The following is a 23,047-nucleotide window of genomic DNA, read 5'->3' on the forward strand; positions in this document are numbered from 1 at the left end:
AATTGTTTCCCAATTTTCAGAAATAATTGTCACTTCTTCAAAGCATTAGCTTAAATATTTAAAAATTTAATAGACTAACAAACAATACATTTCATGCTTATGAGTTTGGTTAATTATTTTTATGGAATTCATATTCACATAAATACTTAATGACTTAATTCTTATTTTACCCGAGCAACACAAATGACGAAAGCACCGCTCAGGGTTTTATCAGGAAGTTAATAAGACTTTGCTCAAATTTAAGCGGCTTCCGTTAGGTGCTAATAAAAGAGCTTTAGCGCACCTTAACCGGTGCGCAGTTTGAATCAACAATTTACATTATATAATAAATATTATTCTATATTTGGACTTTAATTGCGATAAAAATTATAAATCAATGTCAATTAAAGTGTTATCATTATTCATTAACATGCATTCGATCATTAAAAGTTCCAATGGTTATAAAAAGAAAATTATCAGATACAAATTGAACATGTGCCGAGAAAATAACAAAATACTTTCATTTTTTAAACATTGCAAAACAAATAAATAGCTTTGATAAAAAAAAAAACTTGTTGCCATTTTTGAGGTTCAAGCTAGCTTCGAACATATTCAGCCTTAAAATGAACCTTCCAAGAATTTGTCAAATCGTGTTACTGAACAAATTTTTAAAAAATGAGTTGTATTTACTTTGTTGCAAATAATAGTAATGTGCATTACAGTTTGAATTAATAATAAGTCGCATGTACACGTCATACCGGATACTTTATATATTCACTTTCAGTGCATAAAGATGATAAATATTCAATTATGGTATGAATGTACTAAATAATAAAATATATAGAATATTAAAAATATAATCAATGAAATGAGTAATCATGTAAGAACAACAAGTAACAAGTGATTAATAGAGTCGTGAAAAGTAAATAAACGTGAAAACTGAGAAAGATTAAATAAACAATTTTGTCATCTTTATTACACCATATCTCCCTCACTCATCCAATAAAGGTCATAAAGGGTAATACGCTGGAAGTAATTAATGAATGAGAACAATGAATTTATCAGTCATAAATGTGTTTATGAATGTATTTTGACGGGTATCAGTGATAACCTTCTCTAAAGTTTAGATTTTCATTTTCTATCTCCATGAGACTTTTTTAGAAAATTTGAATTTAGATGAAATTTTAATTCAGACAAATTAAATTAATTAATTTTATGTTCATCCTTTCGTTCATTAAAGATATTCAAACCCGAAATGCGCTCAATACACAGTGACTCAAATTAATAGTAATGCGAGTTGATATACATAAAGCTCAAATAACTGAATGAAAGAGCATTGATATGAACACATGTATATTTTTGTAGAGCACAATTATTTAAAAAGAAGTGCAAAAAAATATAAATATGGAAATTGCATCACAGTGAATCATTCACATTTGCTGATATTTCCATTTCTATATGTTTTTATTTTCATTCATTTATAGTCACTTTTATTTCCTTCTATGTTTTTAAAACCACATTCGTCTCGCGTGATTAATACATGTAATCGTGAATAATAAAATATTTAGTGCAATTTTTTGTTGCCTTTTTCATAATATTCATATAGGATAGAAGTAAAAAATATCAAATTCTCCCGGGTGGTAAAAAATTCTCATTTTACACTATTGACTTAACATACATGTATCATTCATTTCATTGATTTATGGTCGTTTTAGATGAAAAACCGCAAAAAATCGATGATCAATTTTTTCTCAATTTTTTAATAATAACTTTGTTTCAATATTATATAACATGCATATGAATACGGATGAAGTGGAAAAAAATGTGCTGTTTTTAGATCTTCGATATTAGTTTCCTAGAAATTCAATCAAAGTGATTGGATTGTGTGCTTCATGATGAGAATAAAGTGCATTTTATTAATAGAACTTAATGATCATTAGGAATATTATGTATCCAATACAATTTATAGTGCATTTAGCTAGGGTGACCATCTACATATTTTTCAAAAAAATTATGGACGTTTGTTAAAGAATTGATGAAAAAAGCAGACATTTGAGAACTAAGTTCGAAGTCAACTCAAATTTTGTATGGAGTCGAGTCGACTTTTTCATGCAAAATCTGAGTCAACTTCAAGTTCTGGAAATAAGTTTTAAAAATTTCAATTTAACAAGTTTTTAAAAAACGGATGTAACGATGAAGAATCATGTAGATAGTAACCCTACATTTAACTCAATACTGAACTATGAAGTCATTTTGTAGTTTTCTATTTAAAGTTGCTAGATATGATTATTAGCTTTGTTGAAAAAACCCATAATCAATTATAAGCCAGACAAGTAAACAAGTTGTGTTTCATAATAAAGATTTTGCTGATTTTATATTGTTTAATTAAAGATTTGATAGACGTGATGTCTGTCAAAAATATTAAAATTTTCTAAGAAATTTCGAAAGAGTAAAGTCATGTTTTTCCAATCATGTTATTGCATTTTCAGCTATCAAAAGACCTTCAAGGAGATCATTTCGGACGTAACCTAAAATAACGAATTATTCATCGAAACACAATAGAACGCTTTTTATTAATATTTATGAATTCCATAGTCATAAATCTAATTTATCTGAAGAAATTAATTTTGCTCAGACGAATGTAAGTTATTTGAGGATCAACATTAATTTTCGAGCATCAAAGTCAACTTCTAAGCTTATCATTTGCGAACATTATAGCTTTAGAAAGAGGTCATTCACTTATTAGGTTCCAGCAGGGGGAGACTTGAAGGAGAGAGGGAGGCATAAATTCCATTTAAACAACAGAACCAAAATTCATATTTGAAATAAGTTCATTATTCTGTTACATAATGAGTGAACGGTCCCAAAAGTCTACGTCAATTAAGACTTCGTATATGAATGTAAGTTAGCCGGCTAATGAATCATAAACATTCATCTTCCTCATGAATATTTATTTTTACTTTTCGAGTAGTGATTGAATATATTATCAGTTATATATTCATGAACATTCAAAGATATAATGAAAGTATGTACATATTTTTTGATCATATTCCTTTACATTAAGCGCGTGTCTCTCAAAAATTATTGTATTCCAGCAAAAATCTACGATTCTTCTCATTTCACAATTTCTAATTCCGTTATTTCTTTCAAAGTATTTTTCGTATTATTTTCTGTTTCATTTATTTATATTTTTCCAACGAATAAATTAACCAGCAATACATTCATATACAATGTAAGTAATCTATTCAATTTACATGTGTGTGTTAAACAAAAAAAGACTTGACTTGTTGCTTTTACTTTGCTTTTTATCATTTTAGTTATACTTTTATTTGTGTAGACAAATTTTTTTTTTATATCTACACATGTATATGTCTGTTATTAACTGGAGTGGCAGTGGCAATAGTATAGATAGATGCTTCTCTATTTTTTTCTATACTCAATGTTCAGCTATGGAAAAATATTGCTTTCAAAAAAAAATTTTACTAGCATACATTGTTGTATAAAGCGATTGGAATTTTGTTTCTTTACTTCTTTTCATTATACTTATTGAGCCAAAGAATTTATTTAACAGATTTTAAACAAAATATTTTTTTTTGCTATTCATTCAATCACGTACTTGAAAAATACACAATTAATAGGAATTGCTAAAATTCTGCCTTTCCAAAATCGTCTCGTAAATTTTTGCTTTACGACATTTTTGAGCGATGTTGGCTAAATTAGAAAACCATTACAATCCTAGTCCCAATCCAAAACTGAGTCAGGATAGCAATTAAGTTAATTCTGTAGCAACTCTACTATGCATCTCTTATTTAAATTACAAATTAAGATTCGAATATGCCAGAATATGTGAATCTTTACAGAGCGTCATATCAAAGATGATGACGTTGTAGATGCACTTATCATGACGTCTTTATGAGGTCAAAAGACAGAAAAGTCGTCAAGACGTTATGATGTCTTCACAGACCCACTCAAAAGAGCGTCAATATAACTGAACATGACCAATAATGTAAGCATACTCATGAGCAAACTCCTTGAATGTTCGGAATGAATGCATTTACAACGTCATCGCCCGAATGTGTCGCTCGGGTACAGTGTCAACTCTGCTCAGAACAGTAATTTTCCAGTATATTGTGTAACATTTAATATTCAGTAATGTTCAGCGGTTTCAACCAACACTTTCTTGATCTTTAGTCGTTGCCGGCAGACAGTGATGACGAAAATATTGTATTTTTGTTAAATGTCAACAAGACAACATTTCTCTCTTGTCTGCTAAGCGATCAGTTTCAAAAACTGACACGATATATATATTTTTTTATTAATTTTTTAATGTGAAGCATTTTTTGCCTGTTGTTTTATATTAACATAAGAGACAAGATAGGTTTTTGTTGAAATGGCTGAACATAAAACAGTTTATGATGTCTGATTAGCAGTACCTCTTAGGCTAATCATGCTCTCTTGTTTATTTTACAAACTTATTCTTAAATAAGTATGTGAAAAAAATCATTGGATATTCCTAATTAGCAATGTATAATAACAATCGATGTTATTTTCTAATTACCTTGAAAAATCTTTTAAATGCTCTCGCTTGCTCTTAACAATTAGCTTATTTTCTGCAAACGATTTAACTCTAATTTATGGACTGCATAAGCAGTTTGGAATTGCATAAAAAAGATTTTCTAAGATAAGAATTTTTTCATCGCGTTAATTCTTCATCTGCATTGATCTGCATCTACTTGCATGTTTACGCAACAATTACAATTAAGCAAGAGAAGATTGATGTTAAAGGCCAGAACAGAAAATTAGTATTGATCAAACTATTGCAATTTCTGCTCATTCATGTGAAGAATTATCGCCTATATGCAGGACAACTTCCAGATCCCTGAATTTGGATACTTATTTTTGACAAATAGTATATTGATATTAATAGGACAGGATCGATGTAATACAAATTAAAGGTCTTGTTTGTATAGGATGCTACTTCATCACAAACTCAGCGTGCATAGACTCTATTCAAATTTCAAATCTATAACAAGCTCTTTGATTTATTTCACAATAAAAATTATTAAGATGAAAACTCAAAGGAATGAACATTATTTCATGCCAATCGTGCCTCTCATTGTGAGAAAATTCGGATTTAAATTTAGTACTTTTTTATGTGTTTACAACATGACCTCATCATTATCGTCTCAATGATTTTCTTCCCTTTATTTTATTATTGTGTGAGCATTGCTTGATATTTTCAATCTCAGTCAATTTTTATATTTCACGTCTTTAACAATTGACTTGATTTAATTCTCTTTTATATCGACAGTGAAATTATTGCAGCATGCAATATTGATGGTAAAAAGTTGATTGATGAAAAAATCAAGGATGCAATTTCGAAAAATTGTTTGTTTGGTCATAAAATATTCGGGAATAATTTTATGACATGCAAATAATATTTTTATTCGTTTAAACCATTAAAATGCTTTTGAATTTCTGAATTGCAATAAAGGATTTGAAAACCTCGAATTTTTCAAAATAGTAAATTTAAAATGTCAACAAATAAATAAAGTTATAAATCATAAAAGTCTTCTTCATTGAAAATAAACTATTTTAATGGCACCGCATAGTCTAGTAGTGATCATAAAAAATTCATGATCAAATATATTCAATCCAGTTTTGCGATTATATTATCAAATATTAATGATCCCACCCGGCATTCAAATAACATTTTTATTAATTTTTGAATAATTATTCATCGATGTCAATCAAACTTTAAATAGTCAACATAAAGCTACGGCATGTAGATAGAGTTTTTAGGAAGCAATTTACTTTTCCCACCTTTAATATCCAATTTTAAATTTGAATGTAAAGAAATCCAATAAAAAATTAATTAAATGTAACGATTGAAATATGAGACATGATAAATTAATTTTCACTATAGCACGAAAATCTATCTAGTATAGTAATCCATTTGCAATAATTTTGATCGGGTTATTTCTCATATTTTTTCTACTATGAATTTCGCAAAAGATACAGCTAAAATATTCATGGGTGAGGCATGTCTTGGAATTTTATCATATTACGTTTGAATGTAAATAACCAGCAATAAGTTCAAAATGTCTAAAAGAATCGTGAAAAAAAGAAATGAACGGTATTCAAATAATTCATTCCTCTACATATTTTTTATAGATTCGATTTTTGCTTGCTCGGTTTAAAGCTTGAATGGCTTGTTTTTCAAATTCAGCTCTTTTCTTTCTTTGTGTACCGAAAAGGCCTTGGAAAGCAGGTCTCTCTTATTCAGTCTGTTATAGTCAATAAGCAATAGTTACAGCAGCAATACATTTTTTTTCTCTTTTTTAATACTTTTTTATGCTTTTACTTCTTCATCTCAATCTTATGCTGAATTTTCTTTCATATTCTCTTCTCCAATTCAATCGCATATTAAAATAACATCTCGTATGCTTGATTATATAGAAAATTTATTTTACGTTTATATATGTGACCCAAATTTGTACTATACACAAAAAAAAAAACATACATAAGTCCATGATGATTGTAGAATTGGAAAAAGTCTTGAACTGTTGTGAGAATAAGCATATAATTTTTGGTAGTAAGCCAAGCAAAAGGTAAAGGAATATACAAAAACTTAAGAAGAAGTAACAAGTGGAATTTTCATCTCTTTCTTTTTACACTTTTTATTATGTACACATATGTATACAATGTTATACGATTCTATGCCAATGGCCTTAAGATTATGTATGTCTGCCTATAAAACTTAGTCAGCATATAGAATGTTAAAATAAATTCTATTCTTTTTCTTCTACCAACTGATTTAAATTGAGAAACCTTCAGTCAGATGTGCAGGAATTTAAAGCGATTCGTGATGTATAAAAATATTTGAATTCTTATTTATTAAATTTTTGGAATGATTTTAATCCTAGGGATGGTTAACCTTTTAATATTTAAACCTGATTATTGTAGCTATAAAATAAATATTTTTTAAGGTTTTATTTGAAGACATTTAAGAAATCTGTAGAAAACTTTTGAATAAATTTAAGTTGCATAATCGAAATTTTTTTACGTCTGGCGTCTTTGTCGATGCCGGATCTAGAACAGGATTCTTTTAACCTAATAGAAGCTGAAGCAAGGTTTTCTTCTTATTTAAATTTTACAAGCTACATTTATTAAAAGTTCTTATATAAATATGATACATTTAAGTTCAATTTCCTTTTAATATTGATAGCACATGCATCATTCTGTTTTCTTTTAGGCTATGCATTTTCAATGGAAATTCCAGATTGTATTAATTTCCAGAATTCTAATCGATATGATAATACATTTGAAATCAATTTTTAAAATTTGAAGGAAAAAATTGAAAAATTGACACTTGATTTCGCAAAAAAATCATTTTTTCAGCTTTAGTCAACGTATATATCAGCTGATATAAGCAAATCAATATATTACAATTTTCAAAAGAAATTCAAGTTTTTATTCAATATTCTATGAAAATAATCAATTTGTTCTTGAGTCATAAAGAAATTTCTGCAAAGTCAACGACTTTTCATACATCACTGTAATAATTTTTAATGCAAACATTATATATTACTTTTTATTGCTGCTAATTAATAGCTTGTTATTGAATTAATTGATTGAAAAGTCTACGAAGTAAAATGATTGATAAGCAATTATTTATTAACAACTAGTTAATTTTTGGAATTATTATAAATGAAATATTTGTTTATAAAATATGTCATATATTATCTTAGTCAGACATTTATTAGCGACTGCAAGATCACGTCAGAGAAAATTGTAACATTTTTAATTTCAACATCTGAATTTCACCATCACTTAATATTACTTTTTATAAAACAGTATTAAAAGTATAATCTAATCAATATTTATGGCCTTATTCTGGTGATTATGATAATTTCAATACTAGCTCTAACAAGGGTTCGAGAAGATTTCCATAGAATATCATTCATAGGGGTCACTTTTAATTATTAAACTCGATTTAGAGGGTCAACTGTCTCATTATTATCACAAAATGTTCATGCAAACATTTTCAATTTGTTTCTAAAAGTTGAACGTCATTTATGAATGACCTTACACTGCCATGTTTAAATTATTAAATTCACTCACTCAACAAGCATACAACATTCATTCAAAATTTATTCTTTAATCGCTGAAGAATTTTTTTTCTCAAGAATATGCATAAATATAAATTGAATCAAGAAAATCAATAGACACTTACACTTAATTCAGGAAATATATGTATATTTTTATCGTTATTTAATAAAAATTTTATTTCCTTTCTGTTCCAAATATATTGGGGAATATACAAAAATTATACGTTGCTATTGTTAAATGATGATGAAACTTAAGTTATATTTATCAAAATCTATAACTGTATATATCCAATTCCCGCAAAATTTTTGTATTCAATAGATTAGATACGATTACTTTTAATAATATTTATTAAACTGTAGATTATATGATATTTGATATAAAAACTACTGAATATGTAAGAACTTAAAAATCACTTAAAATATCGCACAAATCACCAAATAAATTTAATATTTTTTCTTTAATTCTCACTTAATTTATAACATTTTTTATCATTCTTGATTTTTTATATTTTTCAACTTCCACGTGAGGTATGGAAGTTCTATATTTATTTTTAAATTAACAAAATGTTCTCTTGATAACCAATATTCTCGTTTATTTCACAATTATATATTTTATTGCACTTTTTCGGGTTCCAATTTATCTATGGATTCTTTCTCTTCAAACTTTTCTATTTCACCTCACTCAATATACAATTTTTATTTCCAACAACTTTATAATAATTCTGTTGCGATCACTTTTAAAAATCTGAATAAACTAAAATTTTGCATAAAATGTAACACAAATTTTACACAAAAATATAAAGGAAGAGAGGTTTTTATTTGGAAAACACAAAATATAAAAAAATTAACGATATACAAATTACAACGAGAGTCAAAAGAACACTGGCGAACACATAATAGTGATTCCAGCTAAAACTTATTGGAATGCTGTTGGGTATGATGATGTTTTGGTATAAGTCAAGTAGTCATTACTCTTTCATTGTGGTTATCTGACTTAATTTTTATTGTATTTACATAAAATTTACAAATACATACGCATGTCTATGTATTGGTATGACTTGTATATGTATTGACTGAAAGCTGAGCGTGTATTTTAAGTATTTTACCAGATAAACTCGTTTTTTTGACTCAATTCAATTCATTTAATTTAAAAGTAAAGTCAATGGTGGTGGCGGCATTGTGATCATTGTAGTGCCTTGTTTTTATTTATTCTCTTCATATATTTCTTTCCAACATCTCGTCGTTGCCGACAAACTCGAAAAAAAAATTAAATGAAATAATTTTTATTTCCAATTCCTCGACATTAACATCCGCACATACACACACACACATGTGTATATTCGTTTGAAAATGTATATGCATGATGCACTATTTAAGTTGCTGGATTTTTCTATAAATTTTGTATGGTGTGGATGATTATAAATTGTACACATCATCATTTTTTGCAGACATACATTAATATACAAATACAAAAATTTTTAATTTAAACACAAACAAAGATTGTAAAGGCATTTAAACTTCAATAAAATCTCTTCATAACGAAACGGAAAAGCAACAGCAACAAAAACATGAAAAGTCTCTTCTTCTTTATTAATTTTTGTTCTTTTTCTGACATTTTTTTTAACTCAACGAATTTTACTTTCCTTGTGAAATCACAAAAAAACAAGAAGTTTTCATTGTTCTCCAAATTGATTCCTTTTACTCACTTTCCAAATATATGTAAATATATAGTCCATATACATACTGTAAGACAACATTGAAAAACACATATTTGTGCATTTTTTTTCGATTCTATTACGTCATTTCTCATTCATTCTTTTACCAACATTTTGTTTCTTCTTTCTTTTATATCTCTCTGTTTCTGTTGTTTAAAATTTTATTTTTTTCAATATGTATTCTCAGATCTCTTGTATCAACGATACGACACGTAATCAACTTTTTGTTGTTACTGATGAAGGCAAAAGAATTAATTGAGCATACACGAAAAAATTGTTGATCAAAATGTGAAATTTTTCAAAGAATTAAGTTGATATTTATTAGTTCGAGATCGCATCAAAATTAATTTCTTATATGCTTTATTCTTTTGGTTCTAATTTGATGGATATAACCGATCGACACCTATCATAAATGTTATTACCACGACGCCATGTCCAATATAAGCGTAGAACTAATTAGTAACAAATTAGCAGATAATGAAGTCGACTCGAATTCTGTATGGAATAATTGACTCAACTCGACTAGACTTTGAGCTCTGCAACCCTAACAGGCATTAAGCATACTCACATTAATGAGTGTCCACCATGGTTTGCAAAAGAGTATACTCAATAGCTTGACATGAGCATGCTCCTTGTCTGATCAGGAGGATTCAAGTGACATCACTAAAAAATTGGACTTAAATCGAGTCTGAACCATATTAACCATTTAATAATGGAACTGCATATTTCTCAATGCCATTGGTATTTCATTACTTTCGAAAGTATTAAAAGCCAATTGAATATTTTCCATGCTTAAGCAAATTCTCAAGAATTCACTCGACCCGGTGAATGTTGAATAATAAAAAAGAGAATATAGAAAAAAAAATACACATAAACAATAATTGACATTCTGGGGAATTCCAATTGAGCTACAAATGCTTTCAAGCTGTCATCCCTACTACTTACGAATCACATTTTTTTTGCTATTTGCAATTATTTCGTGTACTATAGTGCATAGCAAAGCATGAGTTGAATTGTACTTCATCGTGAGCTTCTAAATCTTTTTACATTCATGCTCATATAAAATATATTTTACTGGTTGTCTTTGAGTGTAAAGTAAATTAAAGTGTGTGATTGCTCATTGCAGATATACATGCTTTATTTTGCTATAGTACTATTACATAAATATAGTTTAATTCTTCTTCTTCTTATGTCTCTTTTAAGTATTTAAAAAAAGGTTTTAAAATTACTTGATTTTCAAGAGCTTAAAAAAATTTAAAGAGAAATCCAAGAATGGCTGAGTTCATTTATTCTAAACATTAACGAGGCAGTCAGATAATGAGAAGTGAGAGGCATTGTTAAGAAGACGAAATAATTAGTAGGATGCGAATTAATTAACAACACATAAAAAAATTAACTTTTATGGCATCGAATCACGTTGGAAGTTTCTTTTCATTGTATACCTTTTCTTCTTCCTTCCTCCTTCACAGACCTTGGATGTTCTATGAAAAGGGAATGGATTCAAAAATTATACATGAAAACATGTGTGCATGTATGTCAGCAAATTTTGCAATTGGTACAAAAAATGAAAAATAAAATGTTATTTTTATATTTCGCAGAAAATATCATGCTAAAGAAGATTATAGCTCTTTTTTTTTCATTTCTATATCTCGATAATGAAAATGTACGTATAGCAAGCAGCAACAACGGCAATAAGAAATAACTGTTCAACACTAATACTTGTAAATGATGAAAATAAGAACTTATATTCATAGAAGATGTTGAGATGTTCTTTCCCAAGATAATTTTTATTTTCTACGTTTTTCTTGCTTGGTGCTGCTTTTAAAAGCCGAATGACTCTTTGAGAAACTTTTTTTTACTCTCATTAGAATATTTGTTACGTAATAATTTTTAATACTTTACTGATTTTTCACAAAAGGGGGTCGTACATTTATTACGAAACGCATAAAAGTTTATTAATTGAGGTATCGCATAGCTGCACACTATGGAATTAGCAAAAAAGGGGTTTTTAGGAATTTAAGGAATTTTTAAAATATTATTCAAAAAAGATGCCTATGTTCAGGTCTATGTTTTAGATTAGCTGAGCAAAATAAATGGCCAATGCTCTTTTATTAGCACCAAATAGAAATTACTTTCGTATAGCTTCTGTTTAACTGTTTTGGCGGAGACCCAAAAGGCCCGTTCACGTGTAAAACCTAAAACACTTGCATGGAGACTGGTGATAGAGACATTATTAGATTTGGTATCAGCAATTGACAGACGATTGAGCCAGCTTTAAGCATCATCTGAGAAAGGCCATGGATCACAATAATCTGTATGTCTAGCGAAGTAAAGGAACAACTCCTCTGCGAAGCTTTCTTCATATATTTCACTCGTGAACATGGACATAAGTAAACGATCTCGGGCATGCAACTGAAATAGTTGTCCTTTTGAGAATTTCTACCCTTCTTTAATGACATTCAAATATTTCTGATCATAGACTAGTGCTATCAGCATGTTTAAGCATCATCAAATGAATTTTAATAAAAAGAATAAGGGAAATTACCTTTTTCAATTTCATGAAAGAATATTTGAAATTTCTGAGCCTACATCATGCTCAGTAATTTACTCTTTCAAGAATTCGTAGAAGATTTGATGCCATTTCAAAATTTTGCTGCTAAGCGATGAATAAATGTCAAATTTCTTACTCTAATTCCAATAAAATGTCTTCATTTGAACAGATCATGTTGATTGCTAATAAAATTCAAAGTTTAATCATTCTATAGTCAATAAATATGGTATAATTCCAAAGAAAAATCTCAATTTATAAGTCCATTAAGAAAATTTGAATATATCTTTTTATTCTCGATTTTTAAGTTCTTTTCTGTCTTTCAGTAGAATTCTCTTTTCATATACATATTTCTCGCATTTATCCAAAAACAGAAAAATCTTTGAAAATAAATCTAACACACTTCCATGTTCACACACGAAACAACAAAAAATCTGGAATAATGAAAGATCTCTTGTGTGTTTTGTTTATTTTAGAATCTTTTTTTTTTATTCCTCAGTACTTTTGTTTATTTAATAAAGGCAAAGAAGAGTAAATTAATGCTATAAAAATCTCTTTTTACTCCCCAAAATAATGAAATAAAAATTTTTTCTCGCTTTTTTATTTTTCCTTCAATTTTTGTTTCTTTTTGGATATTACGACAATGACGATTCTCTATTTCTTCTTCCTTGATAATCTTTATTTTTCGCCTTCAAGCAATTCGCAGTTTATTGAACTAAAAGCTGATGTTTAACAAAAACAAAACAGTAGCAAACTTATTGAAGGCTATGCATTAAAATGTCTTGGATGGGAGTTTGATTAATTCAACAAAATTAGATGCAACAAAAACACATTCAAAATATAAAGTTTTAAATTTTAAACATTTGGATAAAATGTCAAGAGAACTGAAATCTTGTAATCAAATTCGCGGATTTGAGTTTTGTTATCATTTGTTTTTTTAATTCCAAATATCCATGAATTCACATTATATGAACAAAACTTTAATGACTTTCACTCATTTTGAAAGTTAAATTTTAAAAATATCATGAACATTTATTATCTCCAGGAGCATCATTTAATGCCTTTGATATTCATATTCAACAAGGCTTACGATCGTAATTGATATTTTAAACTTGCGTCACGGATCATAAATTATATCGAGTAATTTGAAAAAAACCAAATTTTATTAAAATAAATTTGAATATAGACTCATTACCTAATTTATGACTGAATGACAGTCAAATTTTGGAAATTAAATCAAATCAATATTTGCTGGAATGATATTTGTAATGGCAAAGCATGACACATGATTTTTTATGAAATTAAAATAATAAAATTTGCAATCAAAAGTTTCAATTGAATTCCTTTATAATTTTTGCAAATAATATTATGGATTTAGATTAATCTTATACCTTTCGTTTTCGAATTTGTTACATTAACTTTTAATTTCTTTATAAAATGTGCGGCATATAATATTCAATCAACAAATGTTGGATCTTATTAATAATAACAATAACTATTTGAAAAACCCAAAATTAAGTAGAAGAAATAGCATCAAACAATTCCTAGTAAATAAGATTTCGTTTGATGAGTAATATTTGCAGAAAACTGAATAATTCAAAATAAATTGAAACTAGTTTTATGAATTTCATCTTTCCTTATTAAACTGTATTAAATATTGCAGATTTACATCAAAAAAATTCAAATTGTTGCACAGGTTATGGTGAAAGTCGGTGAAATTTCATTAGTCATACTAGATTATTCATAAGATGTGGAATAATTTCAAACAAATTGAATAAAACTAAATAATTTTGAAACGAAGGATTAAAATCAGTATCTTTGCATATTCTGCGATGCATATTCATCATGAATTGATTAAAATATTTGTAGAAATTTTCATTATTCGAAATATTTTTTTGAAATTTATATCAGTAATGAATAAAATCCACATTTGTTATCCCGAACGTTACAAACGATAAAGGTTTCGCCACGACGTATTAAAGGATCCGCTAAAAATGAATTGCAATGTAAATTCATAATGCAGTCATTTGTTAGCTACATGGTAACAGCTGGTAACGGCTTCCATTAGGATTAAGAGAAGATCATTAGCGAAGTCTTGAGAGCTCCGTGGCAGAGCCTTCTTCATTTGTGCCGCACGAGAACAACAAATATTGACTGTCCTGTGGCATCCACATAGATGCGTTTTCCATTTGGTGTTAATAAAAAAGCTTAACCAGAACTTTAAAAGCTCTATGGTAGAGCCATCTTCATTTGTACCACTCGGGATGTGATATAAAATATTTATGAATAAATGATAGCATACAGTAAAATGATACTTTAATTGCGCCAATTTCATTCATCATCTGTGAAACTTGAACCTTAATGAATTTCTGTTATTATTGGTACAAATAAATGCTTTGAAATTGAAGTAAGAATGATCCTTTATATTTGGGCTGAATTAAAAGCAGGAAATACAAATAGATTATATTATTTGTAGACATTTGATTCGATTCGATATATTGTGTATGAATCAACAGGTTTTCATGTTTGTCTCTTATAAAAATAAATAAATAAAAGAAAGAGGAGAAAAAAGTCAAACGAAAGAAGAAAATAAATTTTGTAAATAGAAATTGCGACACATAGCGCGTGGCTAAATTGTCTGTGCGGTCGATGATTCTCTGCTCTATTTATATCATACCCTCTAAATGTGTACACAAAATAAAAACCTTGTGTTTTTATTATGTATGAAAGTAAATTTTTTCATGCGATGACAAAAAACTTAATAACAAGAAATGAATCGTCGTGTGAGATTGAGAATCATCATCAACATCATCTGTGAATGCAGCTGTGCGACATGGCAAATGAGGTGTGCCAATTTTTTTGTTCATACAGCTCATTTGTAGTCGTTCCAAAATCATCATGTTCGCCCGACAATCGTGAGACACTTTTCGATGAAGAAGACATAATAAGACACAGACAGTGTGCGATCTTCTCTATTCTAAAATGAGACGATGATGAAAAATTCTTTTCAACGCTCATTCACACAACTTTTTTTCAGTTGGAAGATTTCGTCAGAATTTTTGCATCATATTTCAATGACTCGGGAAATTAATAAATTTTCATCAAGGATTTTGTCTTTATTTGTTAAGTTTGATGACATTGCATTCACCATTCAAAGTTTTTGTTTTTTTGCGAATTGAGCTTAATTAAACTATTCGCTGAACAATCAAAACAGCAAATTCATAGGAAACGCTTTAAATTCCATCCTGTATAAATGACCATTCATGATTCTCATCTTGCATTTTTCGATTTTTTTTAGTGCCTTTTGTTTCATTTTGACATTTAAATATGTTATTACATTTTATGTACATTTATTTATAGCTACACGAGTTTTTGGTATGAAAAATTTATGCAATCTTTTTTGACATTTTGCACATTAGCAGAAACAGCCTCAAATCATTATTTAACAAATAGAAGCAATAAAGGTGAAATTACTAACCGACAGGAGAGACTAAGAAAATATAAATATCAACTTCATATTGTATACTGTATATCAGTATTAGCCATTGAAACTTCACTTTACTTTCATAAATTACATGCGGTAAATATCAGATTTACAATTAACGTCCATTAAATCTGCTGGCAACGTTTCAAAAAAAGTGATATTTTTTTTCGTACAAAATTAATTGTGTTTAATGAAATTGATGAAAGACTGCTTTAGATGGACTCCCATTTTTATTAATCGATCTTAAATTTTTTAATTTGTTTATTTTATAATTGGATTTTTCTTTAACAAACTTGACTTAAGACCCCTGATTTATCATAATAATTAATTTTATGATCCTTTAAGGTCATTTAATCTGTGGAAATATTTTCATCGTCATTCGATTTAATTAAAATGCGGTACTAATAGGAAGTCCTGGACTTGCTACGCACGACTATAAATATGTTGTCATATACTTTGTTCTTGTGTCCTAAGTCCTGAATCATTTTTAGGACTTCTATGTAAATCAAAGTCAGTAATTCTTCTAGCATTAAACACAAAACTGAATCAGTGGTGGACAACCTGTTATTCATCGTTTCACATATTTGTCCTAAGTCTCAACTGAGACCCCACATGACATAAGGCTCATGGCATTTCGTAACATATTTGGTGCCACACTAGTGTACCCCAACAACCATATAGCCCACGATTGACTCATATCAACCTAATTACGTATGTATGAAAATATATTTCCTGCTAAATCCATAGAGATCAATTTCTTAATTAGGCATACGCTTGAGATCTTAATAATCATAAACTATAAATAGATAAGACTTGTGTTCCTCCTTATCATATTTCTATCAATAGATGATGACTATGATGTTAACGATTAACGCGTTGATGATGTCTATCTAATCGTAAAGTAAGACATAAGAACTCACTCAAATGTAAATAATTATAGCAACAACAAAGCTCTATTACATGAAAAATAATATAGGAAAAATATGTAACAAAAAGAAAATTTCTGCTGCCATGAGCAATGTCACTGCCCATAAAATTATAATTAATTATACGAATTTCTTTTGTTGCGCTATAATTTTTATTCGCATAACGCACACACACATACACATTCAGACATGAGATATAGACACATTTATTGTGGATCAAATAAAATTATGACTTGTATTGAAAATCAAATTTTGAATATGCTGACTAGCCTTTAAAGAATTTAGTCAATGTCCCAAAAAAAAGCAACGCAAAATTCACAAACGTAAAGTAAAAGAGAATGGATATATAAAAATCGTTTGTGATTAATTATTTTTGCGTTAGCGCAGATTGGAACCGAGAGAAAAACAATGGGTGCGATGGACACATAAATAAAGATCGCGACGACAATGCATTGACCTTCTCTATTTATCCCGAAAAGTGAAGAAGAATTGAGAATATAAAATATACAAACTCAGCTTCAATGTGAAAGGCAATCGTCACGTGTATGTGAAATGAGCATAGACTGAAATAAAACATCTGTAATTTATGGGGAAAAGATTAATGAGGAAAATGAATGGAGAATTTTTTTGATGCAATTATTTACACAAATTGAAGATTGTGATATTATTAGGAATGACGTATGGTGCTAAAAAAGCTCCTATTGGATTTTTTTGGATACAAAACGTTTCAATCTATTCCATTCATATCGAATATCAATATGAGAATATTTTGTTTACGCAAATCATGGTGAAATTATTCAGTAAACAAAGCTATCTTAATTAAGTAATATAGAACACATATGGGTCTAGTATTTTCAGCAGATCCAACTATGAGTTGAACAAACCGGAATTAGTCAAGGATTCAACAGAAAAAGACATGTAGTCTATTCCTACCAAAAGTCAATCTGTACTTGTGTTCATAGAATATTGTTAAGTATGACATATGCTTGCAGAAAGCTTGTGACTTGCTTATAGCATTAACAAACGAGCCCGAGCAAGACAATGCAGAGAATTGCATTTTTCGCCACAAAACTGAGTTAAAATCAGCCTTCGAAGTGTCATTAGGGCAACTCTGCGTCTTTCCGTTGATACAGCCGGATATATCGACAATGTGCCAGTGCCTTAGCGAGCTGCTACAGCCCAGCATTTTTTCGGATATATAAAGATCTCATCCGTTGATTAATAACAAAATAATCTCAAAAAATATCACATTTAAAACCAGCAAAAAAGTGTTTTAAAATTTAATTTGAGAAGCATGAAAATGGCATTAAGGCAAGATAAATGATTCACTCATTATTTTTGTTTTCACTCTTTTTCGACCATACTTTAAGCACAGATTTGGAATTTGCATTTTATGGATTTTTAATATGCATTGAATGATTTTTAAAAACTGATAGGATTGCTTTAAGAACGAATCCATTAAACGTAACTAATTAGTTGCGTGTAGCAATTTATTTTTTATGATTTCAACATGATTCCTTTAAGTTATCAATACCTTAATTTAATATCTCATTTACTGTATTCACAAATTACTTTCTCGCAAATAAGGTCAATGAATTTTCATCATTTTTTTTCTTGTGGTGAATTTTTACTTCATAAGTATCTAGTCGTCTAACTAAATGAGAATAATACTAAACAAAAAGTTTCATGCATGTTTGAACATCATCAGCTATTAAGTTCTTTCATGTGAGACAAACAAATTTTTAACTATGAACATTTTTTAACAAATTTTATGACAAAAGTTAATATTGAGATGCATTTTGTCTTAAGGTATGGATCCCTTATAGTAATTAGGGTTTCCCAAAGACTCAATTTCGATGAATTGTAGAGACCAAGACCAAGGCTTTTATGTAATTCTTTGAGGAGTGACGGCTGGTATTAAAATTTATATATTTAGCTCATTTTTGGCAGGATTTTTGGAATTTTTTCAGAAGAGACCCTAGCAAATTGAAGACTTTTTCCCCCATAAAAAACCCCAATCCACTGAATAGGCCCCTGCTTAAGTTTAATTCGATTTGTAGTCATTCGAACATAAATGCGCTTCTTACATCCATATAATCAAATTTGAATTAATTTACAACTTTTTCAAAATATATAACTCAAAAAAAATTGTCATCATCGTTCACTCACATCAGACACGACTGTTGTACCTGCTTGATTATTATTGTTTTTATTATTATTATTATTATTTCCATAAAGTGTTATAACAAATTATTATTCACGATGAGAATTTTTCATTTTTTTGTTTATTATTTTTTAAAGAGCCCGGTAGTGATACAGATATTTTTTATATATATGTATAAATTTTGCTTTTGTGCTCATCGACTGCGTCTAATAGTTTTGTTTCTCTCTTTTTTTTTCATTCATTGATTTTTCAGATATGATGAGATTCTAATGGTCTCGATGCCGTTGCCTCATTGTTTTTGAACATTTTTTTTATAGTTTAAAGCGAAGTATAATGACGTGCGAAAGCATAAAGTGTTACAATGATTGATTGTTGATGTTAGAATTGGAAGTTTATGATGGGGATCTAATGAATGCTGTATTGAAGTTCTCACATGCCATTTTGGAATATTTTACTTGGAATTTCATTTTAAATCGAACTAAGGAAAAGAATTTTTGGAATTTTCTGAAGTCTTAATTTGATTCTCATTTTCATGATGTTATGTTCTGTTTTAATTTCGAATCTGGAGTCACCAGTTGACTGAAGGGTTATTATTAACTGAAGATTATGCCAAATTGCCCATTGGGCTTGTTTTGATTTTATGATTAAAATTATGCATTATGGTTTAATAAACCTTACTAAATTGCACAATTTCAATCTAAATTAATTTTCTTTTGATCTTTTAAGTATCATTTCACCACAAACTTAAAACCACAATAGTAGCTACAACAGAAGTTATGTTTGATATGCACCGATGTTAAAAAATTAACTATTCAAACTGGAAGTAATAAAATGCATTAAAGAATGTAGAAGAAAAAAATATACAAGAAGGCATGCTCGTCGTGATGATGCGAATGATGATGAAACTCCTTCATCAAAAAAATAGCAGTTCGTAAAAACTGCATTCACGACTTTTATTGATTTTTTATTTTACTGCATAACGCGGAAACTGTAAAAATATAAAATACATTTTTAATGAAAACTATGCTAAGAAAATATCAAGTTCCTCTGAGAATTTTAAGTCTAGAATTGCATCCCAAAGATTTGTGTGTCCAATTGGTATGACAGAAACAAAAATGTTTATTTAAATTTCATTTTCAGAATAAATATTTGAAAAAATGCTAATTTATTTCACAAGAAAATGTCACTTGTACAAAATACATTAAGATTTGTTACTGAATTCGTCAGTTCTTCTTCTTACAGCTTCAACAATTTTTTTAACATAAAATATATTTGCAGTGTCAAACAGAAAATGTTGACTGAATAAAATTTAATGTCAAATTTATTTTAGTAGTTTCATTTTAAAAAATTATCTTTCAACAGCAGCTCTAAAGAGCTTTTGAAGGCTGTACATCTTGTGTATTTATTTATATGCATATTTTTCAAATAAAACTTGGTGAAATATTTTAGCTACATTGTCGTTATATAAATGGCAAACAATAAATCTTGAGTGTGATCAACAGCAGTAGCAAAAAAGATTAAATTGTTGTTGCTGATGTGCCAAATCAATTTAATTTCTAAAACAGAAGCTACAGTGAGACAATTTTTTTGTGAATCTAGAGCACGAAAATGTCAAAGTGATTGAAGAATTTTTTAGATTTTTAACTAAAAAAAATGCAAAAAAATTGAGCCTGGCATTGCTCTTAACAACTGGGTTTGAGATTGAAGAAGCTGAAGTCTAACTCCAGAGCTGGCCAAATGTCAAGTGTATACCATCTTGTGGGCTTCCATGATACCAGTAAATACTGTTCTTGCTTCTGAGCTATGGGCCTGAATCAGTATGTAAGTAAAAGACTATCCAAACCACCTCATCTGAAGTGTAGCTGCCTTAAAATCAGACTAGATGTGGTAATATTATATTCCGATATCAACTTGCACAATTAATGCAGCAAAAAGTAAAAAGGTACCAAGCTATACGCAAAATGGAGTAAAATAATGCAAAAGATCTTTTTGAGTTCTTCAAACCACGACAATTCATTCACATAAAAAGAGCGAACATCACATCCAAGGTGATTCTCATCTGAATGATTAACTTTAATTGTTATTGCCATAATTAGTGTAAATAATGGTAAATAATGAAGAAGTTTTTTGCAAAATACAAAATATACTCAAAACATAAATTTTAATTCATCCATAATCAATTATTATTATTTATTTTTATTGTTGCGAATCTTACTTGAAAGTCATTTTAATATACTTAAAAGTCATACTATAATTCGTTTGCGTATGTACATATTATGAAACAGTTTTTTGTTTTTCGCTGGAATTAAACTTGGATAAATATTTGTCGTGCATTATAAATAGCGAAAATAAGACGATGAAATTGTGATCTGGGTCTTAATGCTTGATAAAATGGCGCTACACGAAGGAAGTTTTCAGTCATTTCTAGGAATAAAAATTTTTTTTATTTGCCACACTTTAAATTGAAATATTATCCAAAACAGGCAGACTGACTGTTGATTCAGTCATTTACTCTGTTCATAATTAATTATTTTTCCAAGAAATCAACAACTTCATCTCTAATTGTTAGATCAGATATGATCATTAAGGTTTCAGGGAAAGGGGAGGTGTGTGGTATGGAAAGGTCTAGGTACGAGTGGCTACGCCCCAGCAGCACATGATCAGAAATTAGAATTCATCCATACCATAAACCTAGCCAAAACACTAGAATACCTCCAACTATCTGCATAACAAGTTTTACTACATCTATCATGATTTTCAATTTATTTACACATGATAAAAGATACAGATTCTTTTGTTTCAAGAGTAAAAGAAATGTCGTGGAAACGACCAACCGTCATAAATGAAAAGAACACGTTTCTTTCATACAGTTAATTTTATTCTTCTCCGTCTCACTCTTCACTCTACCTTCACTACATTGTGGTTACACAATATCGGGTTTGATAACCTTTCTCTCAATCCAAAAAAGAGTTTTTCTTTTTTTTGTTGCTTTGTTGCCTGTTTTCTTCATCTCATTCTCCTTCCTCAATGACGCTGATGTTGATGATGTTATTCTATGCTTAATACACATAGAGTTGCTCTTTTATAATACTAGTAGTGAATGGCATAGTCACAGCGTGTGTGTGGCATAAAAAGTCTTTTTTATTTATATATTGTTTATAGTAACTGAGAGCATTTGTGTCGAAAAAAACTAAGAGACGATGGGAGAGAATGTTATGTGATGTAAAAGCAACAGTTTTTTTATATCATTGTCAAATCTATAGGCATAGCAACAATAAATTTTCTGTCATTCTAATTAGAATGTCACATATTCATATGATTATAGAGATCTCTAATCGAATAAGCAACTGAAGTCATGATGAAGGAGAAGTCTTGGAATTCATTTATTCACTCATCGTCACATAATTTTTCTGCACATTCATAAAAGTGTCCACGCATATTTTTATTCAATTATTATATCTGTTCTCCTAGAAACATCTTCATCATCATTAACATCACTGCCACCCTCAAAAGTTTTTTCCTCATTATTTTGTCTGTAGTTAGAAAATTATGTCAAGGAACGATTGACGTTAAAAGTTAATGCTTTCAAAACATGTTATAAAGCGCACTTTAGAACAAAAATGAATGAAAGCACAAAAGGAACAAAATTTGATCAGCACACAATACAGTCATGATTATGAACAGAATTATAAAAGATATTTATCATGCGGCAACTGCAACAAAAAGAGCTTTGGCAGTGCGTTGGTTGCATTTGTTAACATACCTACTGTTTAATGAGCTCTATGCCCTTTTATATTCTAGTATTATGCTTTTTTGTTAACATTCAACTTAGACGTGTTTCGTAAGTGACGTCCAATAAGAAAGTTATTCCCTTTCAAACTAGCAGAAGTAGCTGTTCTGGCCAGGAACAGAAACCTTATCTACCGCTTTATTAACGCCCTACGATTCACAGTAGATCAATAGAAACTAATCATCAAGAAACAAGGTTAATTCTGGTACTCAACACAAGAACTTGGTTCTTTAAGGGACCTACCCTTAAAACCTTAAGTGACATATAATTCCAAATCTTACAGATAGACGTCATTTATGAACAACCCCTTTGATTTTATAATTTTCTCTT

General features: G+C 28.9%; 1 protein-coding gene across 2 annotated transcripts in view; it reads right to left on the minus strand.

Moving 5' to 3' along the window:
- The window catches only part of mtgo (miles to go), a 78,821-nt gene that overhangs the window by 36,523 nt on the left and 19,251 nt on the right, over positions 1–23,047 (minus strand). Inside the window, exon 1 of one of the 2 annotated variants that reach the window (XM_070649227.1) lies at positions 8,216–8,319. The exons of the other annotated variant lie outside the window; for it this stretch is intronic. The gene's annotated coding sequence lies outside the window, so the exon portion shown is untranslated. Of the gene's footprint in view, positions 1–8,215; positions 8,320–23,047 lie in introns of those variants that run through there. 2 annotated transcript variants of the gene reach the window in all.

This window comes from Chironomus tepperi, unplaced genomic scaffold (genome assembly GCF_022539635.2).
Source record: "Chironomus tepperi strain 1889 unplaced genomic scaffold, CSIRO-AGI_Ctep_v1 contig_421, whole genome shotgun sequence".
Classification (NCBI taxonomy): Eukaryota; Metazoa; Arthropoda; class Insecta; order Diptera; family Chironomidae; genus Chironomus; species Chironomus tepperi.